Below are 9,988 nucleotides of genomic sequence, written 5' to 3'. Positions count from 1 at the left end.
AGAAGCCTGGCTCTGGAGCAAAGGCTGGAGCCCTAGCCAGCCCCTGACCAAGCATAGCCTCCTCTAGAACATCGCCACCAAGGGAGCTTGAACCCCTCCCCAGTGGTTTGTTTCCAGCTCCTAAGACAACTCCTTCCACTTTTGGACAGCAGGAATGGATGAAATCTGCAACTCATTGTGCCCCCTGCCCCCAGACCTGTCCTCAGGGGCTGAATAAGCAAGGCCTTTCTACGCACCGGTTTGGTCCCACCGCCCTCTTTCCCCAAGCCTCTCCTTCTCAGGGATCCACATTCTCAGGGGTTTCATTTGAATATGGAATTGGTGACCCAAGTTCAAATTCTAGTCCTATTCAAGTCAATCAGCCTCATCTGTAAAATGGGGAGAAGCTGACTTCCACTCTATACCCACAGACTGGTTGTGAAAACGGTGCCGCAGAAATACTCCCCTTGAGCAGAACCAGGAGAACGTTATCCATGATTACAGACACATGGTAATCCGTGATGACTAACTTTGATAGACTTGGCTCTGCTCAGCAATGCAAGGTGCAGAGACAGCTCCAAAAGACTCATGATGGAAAAGGCTATGCACATCCAGAGAAAGAATTACAGAGTCTGAATGCAGATTGAGGCAAACTATTTGCTCTCTCTCTTTTTTCTCCTTCTTTTTTGGTTTTGTTTCTCCTTTCTCATGATTCATTCCATTGGTTATAATTCTTTTTTACAACTGGACTACCAAATAAATAAGTTCAATGTGAAGGTGAATGTAGAACCTACATTGGATTACATGCTGCCTTGGGGGTTGGGGGGGAGGAGAAGGCAGGAGAGAAAATTTGGAACTCAAAAACTTGTGGAACTGAGTGTTGTAAACTAAAAATAAGAAAGAAATTTATTAAAAAAAAAAAAGAAATACTTCCCTTATGTTTCATAGAGCCAAAATTAACTTTACAAACCACGAGGTCAAAAGCCCTTGTTTTACACAAGAGCCCAAACAACAAACAAGCATTTATTAAGCACCTGTTACCTACCAGTCACTGTATTGAGCACTGAGGATAGAACAAAAAAGCAAAAAACAAAAACAAACCCCCCAAAAAACCAATACCCCAGCCTTCAAGGACCTCAAAGGATAATGAGGGAGATAGCATGCAAACAACTGTGTACCAATCACACACACACACACAGAGACCCCACACACACACACACACACACATATACACGTGTGTGTGTGTGTGTGTGTGTGTGTGTGTGTGTGTGTGTGTGTGTGTAAGGAGCTCCCACATACACTTGCCTTTCTCTTTGTAAATAAATCAAGTTACTACCCATGTCTTTGGTTAACAATATATACTTTTTTATAAAAAAAATTTCTCACACACACATACTCCCTTTTCACAAAATCATCTATGTAAATAATATTATTTATATTTTGTTAAAATGGATAGTTTATTACAATTTTATAACATGCAACTCTAAAATAAAAATACAAATAATTTAACCGTTATTTATTCATCCATAAATATGTAATGTTTATATTTATAACTTCCAAAAATAATCACCATGACAATATTTTAATACGATGGAGGTCCTGGTTTTTCTGTGCAAAGCTTCTTAAAATGTGGTGCTATTGGGAATTCTTTTTCAGACATTTCAAAATTGAGATTTTTGTCTTCACAATAACTACAGTAGGAAACTATGTCTCATACCAATGAATTCTGAATTGTGGTAAAATGTGTACTTCTTTGTTTGATAAAACAGAAAACTCTTTATTCGACTGTAGCCAAAACCACAAAAATTTTAAGTTCAAAGGTTTATTTCAACACACCATCATGTTGTCAGTTAACCTAATATCCCGATGAAGTTAGATCAAATGTATCGTATTTGCTCATGGCAGATGAGCTCCTTATTCCTTAATGTTTAGAAATATCTAAGTCTTTAAAATAAAATGAAAATGATTGCACCTATATATTGCCTATATCAAATTGCTTACCGACTTAGGGAAGGGGGAGGAGAGAGGAAGGAATAGGAGAAAATTTGGAACCCAAAAATGGATGTTAAAAATTGTCTTTACATGTAATTGGAAAATATAGAATACTATTTAGAAAATTTTAAAAATAAAATAAAAAGAGAATAGAGTCAAATGATGAGCAAATATATCTTTACTTTCTTCTATTTTATGTGTGAGATATGTAGTTCTTAAAATGAGAAACATATCAAAAATGTTATTTTGCCAACTCATTAACCCAGGGTTTAATTTCTTCGTAAATTCAGTCATTCTGCCATTGTAGATTGGAGTTTAAATTTGAGAGAGAACCTTGCACTGATTTATTTAAAGCACTAAATTTCTTCAAAAATTATTCATCAGATATGTGGGTTTCAGGAGACATTAGGGAGCCATATGATTTACCTCCTGCCACAGGCAGCACCAACATTTTCCCTGTGTGATGAGAGAATATTTTTATATTTAACAATTCTGTAAGCAACCATATAAGAAGCAACAGATCCTTTGCATGTTATAGGCATGGCTTTTGAAAAAAACTATTTTTGCTTCTCAGAAGTGTCTGGTTTTCCCTTTAAAAAATTCTTTGCATGTGCACTCAGTATTTAAACTGTCTTTAGTCAACTTAGATTGTACTAATTCAGCTGCTCCATTGGACTTCCTCTTGTATCCATTAGGGAAGGATCATATTTCACTTTTTAAAAAAATTACAGACAATGAAACATTAATGCAATTAAATTTAAATGTCATTGTTGAAAATTTCAGAGGATTACCCAGTTTTGCTCCCAAGTTAATTCAATTTTTAAAAACAGGTTTCTTTGAAACCAACTTATACTGTGTTTGCCCAAATGGATGACGTTGTGAAATCCAACAAATATTATGGTCCTTTTAACTTCTACATGAAGAGCATTTAACTTTGCCCTGACTCTCTTCACACATTCTAATGTAGCAAGGACCACAATGACACAAGTCCTCTGTGTCACAGGCTTATGTGAGCAGCAGTGGCAGATCACCCCTGCCTGTCAGGTCCGTCCGTCAGTCGTCAAACATTTATCAAGTGCCTACTATGTGATTGGTACTGTGCTAAGCAAGCAAACAGGAAAAAAAAATAGTCTCTCCCCTCAAGGAGGGGAAGAAAAGCTGAAAAGAAGGTGGGAGGTGTTGGAAAAGTGAAGGAAAAGACAAGGGGGGAGAAGGTAGGGAAGAAGGAGGGAACACGTGATGGAGAAGTCCCCTGACTCAAATTTGACTTCATTTGTGTATTACGCATATATACATATATACACACATATGCATTTGTATATATATTAGTGTATCATATGCATATGTGTATATATTATATGTATATGTATTTGTGTCCTTATGTATGTGTATATACCTTTATTGCATTTATTGTTAGTAGGAGTGAATTTATTGTGACCGGCTTGCTTTGGTTGATTGTTTTAACTTTATCTTCATTTAAAAAAAGGATCTATTAATAAATCAATAACTAAAATAATAAATAATTTTTTAAAAGGATGTATTTTCTGCAGGAGTTATATTCTCAAATATCTATTAATTGGCCTTAGCTTATTGATTTTCGTTTATTTAATTTTTACATTCATGGGTTCTTTTTTAAATGAATTTTTAAAAAGCCCAAGCATTTATTTTCTCTCCCTCCCACACCACTCCCCAGTCCCCAGTGAGGGGAAAAAGAAAAAGAAATCCTTGTAACAAATATGCATGAAGAAATCCCCGTATTGCTGGCCATAACTCTCCTCTGAGGATCTTGCACCCTGCCCCCAGTCTTGGAAGACTGGGTTCTAGGTCATTCATTCTTTCCCATTTCCCTTCACTGACAGCCTCCTCCTGGGCTTTCCTGTGGTGTGGAGGTAACTCTGGGCCCTCCAAGGTTACGACAGCCGAGGAGATGTTCTGGCAGGTTCTTGAGAATGTCCTGTACGTCTGTCATCTGGAAGCCAGCCTAGCTCAGTTTGGAGACATTTATCACCATGGAGGGAATTTTTCTGGCCTCTTCTGAAACTAAGGTATGAAAGGGCCACATTCACTGCCCCACGTGGCTTAGTTTCACCACCTCCTGACTTGATTATTACAATGACCCGTTCATGGGTCTGCTTTCCTCAAGTCTTTCCACATTCCAAACCATTCTCCATCCAGCCACTAAAGTGATTTTTCTGAAGTACAGTGGATAGAACACTGGGCTTAGAATCAGGAAGACTCATCTTTATTAGTTCAAATCTGGCCTCAGATACTTCCTAGCTGTGTGACCCTGGGCGTCACTTCACCCTGTTGGCCTCAGTTTCCTTATCTGTAAAATAAGCTGGAGAAGGAAATAGCAAACCACTCCTGTATCTTTGCCAAGAAAACCACAAATGTGGTCATGAAGAGTCAGACAAGACTGAAATGATTCAACAACAGGTGATGAGGGCCTGCGCCAGGATGGTGGCAGTGTCAGAGCAGAGAAGCGGGCATATTCCAGAGATGTTGCAAAGGTGAAATCGGCAGATCCTTAGCAACAGCTTGGATAGGAGACTGAGAGATAATGAAGAGTTCAGGATGACTCCTAGGTTGGGAGCCTGTGGAACTGGGAGCATGGTATCACCCTGTACTGTAATAGGGAATGGCAGGGGGGTGTAGGAATAAGGTTTGGGGAAAGATAGTGAGTTCTGTTTTGGACATACTGAGTTTCAAATGGCTAATGGACATCTAGTTCTAGATGTCTTAAAGGCAGTTGGAGATGGGAGACTGAAGGTCCACGGAGAGACTGGGGCAGAAAAGGTAGATTTGAGAATCACTGGTATGGTAATTAAATCCATGGGAGCTGATGAGCTCACCAAGTGAAGTAGTGAAGAGGGAGAATGGAAGAGGGCCCAGGACAGAACCCGAGGGACACTTGTGGTTGGAGGGTGTGATCTGAGGAGAATCTAGCAAAGGAGACAGAGAATGAGTGGTCAGGAGAGAATGGTGTCCCAAAAAACTAGAGAGAAGAGAGGAGGAGGAGAGAGTGACCAACAGTGTCAGAGGCAGCAGAGAGGTCAAGGAGCATAAGGACTGAAAAAAAACCATTGGACTTCGCAACAGAGACATCACTGGTAAGAGCCATTTTGGTGGAATGATAAGGTTGGAAGCCAGATTGTAGGACGTTAAGAAGACAGTGAGAAGAGAGAAAGTGGAGACACCAGTGTGCAAGCACCAAAGAGATTCACCTCTCAGCTATGCCGTATCCCAAGTGAACTTTGTGGACAGGATGCTGGTGATAACTACTTTGAGACTGAACCCACTCTCCTCAAAGGCTGTGGTGGTGAAGGAGAGTATATCTTCTGTTTGGGGACTGTTGTACCTTTTCAATAACTAACTCTGCCTAAAAGCTAATTGTTGTTAATTGGCCAACTGATGTGGAAGAGATATTTACTGATTTATTGATATCGGGGGTAACACACTGGACAGAGGCTCCTGAACAATAGCATTTGAAACACCACTTCCTAATCCTCGCTGAGTTACCCCCAGGACTTGGAGGGGAGTACGTCACATAGCTAATTCAAAGCCATGGGTTTTCTAAAGATAATAGTAGAATAAATAGATCGGCACTAATAACATCTTACATTCCTAGCTTGCAAAGCAGACCTCCTGTCTCCCAAAGGGTGCAGGTGGGGAGAGTGAGGCCAGTCTGTGTGCCACATGAATGTCACGGACACAGTCATGTCTAGAACATTATTTTGATTTCCCTTCCCCTCTAACAAAAGTGTGGGGGGGTGGGGGACTAGACTTACAAAATCCATCTTTAAGATATACCTACTGACTATTTTAATGCTCTTCTAAATTATACACGTATTGATTTCTTTGAAAAAAAAAATTTCTCTTTCCACTTAACCTAGCCATAGAACGTGAGACTCATCAGACGGAATCATGTTGAGATTAGGTCTTCTTTCATTTCTGCATCTACCCCTCGCCCAAACAATGCATCTTGCCAGCAATAGATCTTCCCGAGTGCCTGTTAAATTGAATTGGATCTTTCTCCCAAAACATTTTATCTTGGGTAGCTACGAGCAAGAAAGACCAGAGCATTGGCTTTGCAGGGGAGACAGGATGTCTGCTTTGCAGGCCAGGAATGTAAGATGCATCATTAATGCCGGCTGATTTATTCGACTGTGGCTGCTCTTTGTATTGTCTTTAGAAAACCCATGGCTTTGAATTAGATATGTGACCTAGTCTGCAACATTGGGATAGATTCAATGGGAAGGGGCATGGAATTGGCTTCTAGAAAACCTGGTTTCAAGTTGCTAGCTCTTCCACTTGGGGACTGGGTTTGCCTCGGTCAAGTAACTTCCTTTCTTTGAAACTCAGGGTCCTCATCTGTAAAACAGGGACAATCGTACTTGTACTAACTACCTTTTAGGATTGTTAGAAGGAAATAGTACTTTGTAAACCATAAACCTAGGGCACCTAGGTGGCCCAGCAGATAAGAGTGCTGGGCCTGGAGTCGGGAAGACTGCGTTCAAATCCAACCTCAGACACTTAAACAGCTGGGTGACCCTGTGCAGGTCACTTAGCCCTGTTTGCCTCAGTTTCCACATATGTTAAAAAAAAAAGCTGGAGAAGGAAATGGCAAACCACTCTGGTATCTCTGCCAAGAAAACCCCAAATGGGGAGTCAGACACGACTGAACAAAACCATAAACCAGTATGGAAATCGGGGTTGCCGCTGTGATTATAGCATTAGCGTGCGTCTGTGAGCTGATTTCTCGCTTTGCTGCGCTCGGGAATAGATGGCATTTGAGCATCACTTATTCCCCTATTCTGTCTCTCCAGATGCCTTTCCAATGCAAGGACAGCATTTAAGCCCTCAGATATGTAGGACCATAGAACTGAGGGCTGGGAGGGAACTCAGAAACGCTCCAGGCTGATCCCATCATGGTGAAGTGGAAAGAACACTGAGCAGGGGTCAAAGGTCCTGGATCTAACTCCTAGCCAAAATGGGTTTGACAATCTCTGTACAATCAACCTTGCTGAGCTGGTTTATGGAAAGTGCTTTGTAAATCTTAGAGTCACTATGGAAATGCTGGTTATTATAATAACCTCAGAGACTAGACACAAAACAATTTCTGCTGCATTAGGTTTTCTAAGATCAGAATTTTAAAATGTTGGAAAATTATTTCCCCCCAGTCCTTGTAAAAATGTGTGTAAGACAAAGAAACTTGGGGGAATAGGAAAAAGGACACTTTTTTCAGTCTGTGATATTTAGAAAAGATGCAAAGATGGATGTGGATAACAGCACCAAAACTCACTTTTGGTCAAGTTCCTACTCCTCTGTGGATCTGTTTTCCCTCCTGTAAAATGAAGGGCTTGTATTAGCTGGTCTCCCAGGCCCCTGCCAGCTCTGACATTCTGTGTTGATATAGTTTGAACTTCCCTTTCACACATAGTATTCTATGGTCGATGTCTGCATTCTGTGATTCTGGCTAATTTCTAGCCTCGTTCGTTTTAAGACTTTGTAACAGACTCGGGATGGGAAGCCATCTGTTTGTCAGAGACCATATTGAGACGGGGTCTTTGAAAAGGGGCCCCTCACTCTCCTCTCCTCATGCTTGCTGATTCTCCCTCGCCTTGAAGGAGGAGAATAGTCTTCGTAAGGTATTGCTGTCTTCTCTGTCCCCATGAAGCACAGGAAGGAAAACAGAGAGGCAGTGTAATGGAATGGAACGTTAGATAGACTTGGAGCCAGGAAAGTCGTGGGTTCAAACAATGGTTTTGACCCTTATTCCGTGTGACTATGGACAAAGTCACTTCACCTGGATAAGCCTCAGTTCCCTCATCTGTTAAATGGAGATAATTCTATAAAAAATGAATCTTTATCAGTCTTGACAAGTACTGTAAGTGGGAGCCATTTTTATGACTTCTTACACATGTCAGTATTATTAATAACGTAACATGTTCAGATTCACTATATATCATTCTGTAACCTTTTGGGTTACCTGAAATGATGATTCCTTTTTTTAATAAGTTAATTTATTTTAGTTTTCAGCATTCACTTCCATACGTTTTAAATTTCCTCCCCCTCCCCAAGATGGAGTCCAATCTGATATAGGTGCTACATATACATTCCTATTAAACATATTTTCACATTAGTCATGTTGTATAGAAGAATTAGAATGAATGGGAGGAACTTTGAGAAAGAGAAACATTAAGCAACACAAGAAAATAGTCTGCTTTGATCTGCATTCAGACTCCGTATTTATTTTTTTGGATGTGGATGGCATTTTCCATCATGAGTCCTTTGGAATTGTTTTAGGTCCTTGCAGTGCTGAGAAGGGCTATCAAAATCAGTCATGGCATACTGTGGCTATTACTGTGTACAATGTTCTTCTGGTTCTGCTTGCTTCGCTCAACATCAGTTCATGTAAGTTGAAGGGATGATTCTTGAGATCATGGTGTGGCATGATTTTAGCCAGACAGACACACCAAGAAAAGAGTGAGGGTAATGAACTGGCATACATCGAATATTAAAAGAAACAGAGGAAAGCCTCCAGGGTATTGGACGGATCTTCTCAGGGAAAACATGAATAAGAATGGCCCAGGATGAGAAGCCAAGGATGCCCTGTGGTCTATCCACCATTTGGAATAACCACACTGATGAGATCCTGGATCCCAGGGTGCAGTTGAGAGTTTCTTCAATGTATCCCCAGTGCCTGGAATACAGCAGGTGCTTAATGAATGCTTGCTGATTGATTGATCTTTTCCATGCCATCATCACCCTATAGACAACCGACTGTTCTCTACATCTACTTGCAAATGCTTCTGTTTCATTAACTAATGAACTATTCCTCATGACTGATTTCTGAAGTCAAAAGTCCGGTGTTTACCAGGTCATCTCCACAGAGTGACCCAGATTAAAAAAAAAAAATGAGGCTATTATCAGGGGCCAGGTTTTACCTAAGTCCAGAAGACTGGACGGTGGCTAAGACAGTAGAAATTCATAACTCCTGGTACTTCTGAGATGCCCACAATGCTGAGCAATACTGCCTCTCCACCAATCTGCACAAAAATGGAATGTAATACCCCAGGAGGTAACAATTCCCTCAACTCTGTCTCTAAGTGGAGAATGAATGACCACTTGCTAGGGGGAGCGCCATTTTGGGTATGGATTCAATTAAATGGCTTCTGAGGTCACCTCCCAAATCTAGGTAGCTAGATGGTACAGTAGATCAAGCCCTAGGCCTGGAGTCAGGATGACCCGAGTTCAAAACCAGACTCAGATACTCTAGCTATGTGACCCTGGGCAAGTCATGTAACTCTCCACAGTCTGCTTCCTTACCCGTGAAATGGGAATAACAGTAGCACCTCCCAACCAGGATTGTTGTGAAGATGAGATATTTGTAGAATGCTTAGCAAGCTTTAAAGAGCCATATAAATACCAGCCATTATTATCTGAGATTCTGTGAACCCACTGTAGGTTTCTGTACTCACCCACTGCTGCCGCCTTCACACTATGATTCATGATTCTCAGGATGCTTCGGCCCACAGTATTTCCAGTGAGAACGAGGTCTGCTCAATCTGTGTGATCTGCTGCTGCCACTGCTATCCCACCAGGCGACCCTCAAGAATTCTCTGGGGCCTATCGTAGAGGTCCCGTCTGCCTCTTTTAAGCAGTTTGCACCCATCGGTGCCAGACTTAGCCTACGTCTTTGCCCTTTGTGTTCTAATGAGGACGGGGCTGAAGAGGAAAGCCACACAGGCAGGAGATACGGTTAAAATGAGATGGTCTGTGTTCTGGAACTACAGCTGTTCTTGAGGACAGAAGGCAGCAGCAGCTGCTGGAAATAGCTGACCCTGGGCAGGTGGCAGGAATGCTTCATAGCAATGCCTTCCTTTTCTCCCCTCTCTGCAGACATTGTGTCAAGTGACATGGATTCGTTCTGATTAGGGCCCCATGAGTCACCTCCATACATACACAGAGATTACAACTTGGGCAGTCTCTGGAGGGCCACATTTGTCTACTCATC

Source organism: Trichosurus vulpecula, chromosome 6, assembly GCF_011100635.1.
Source record: "Trichosurus vulpecula isolate mTriVul1 chromosome 6, mTriVul1.pri, whole genome shotgun sequence".
Lineage (NCBI taxonomy): Eukaryota > Metazoa > Chordata > Mammalia > Diprotodontia > Phalangeridae > Trichosurus > Trichosurus vulpecula.
This window is presented reverse-complemented; position numbering follows the sequence as displayed.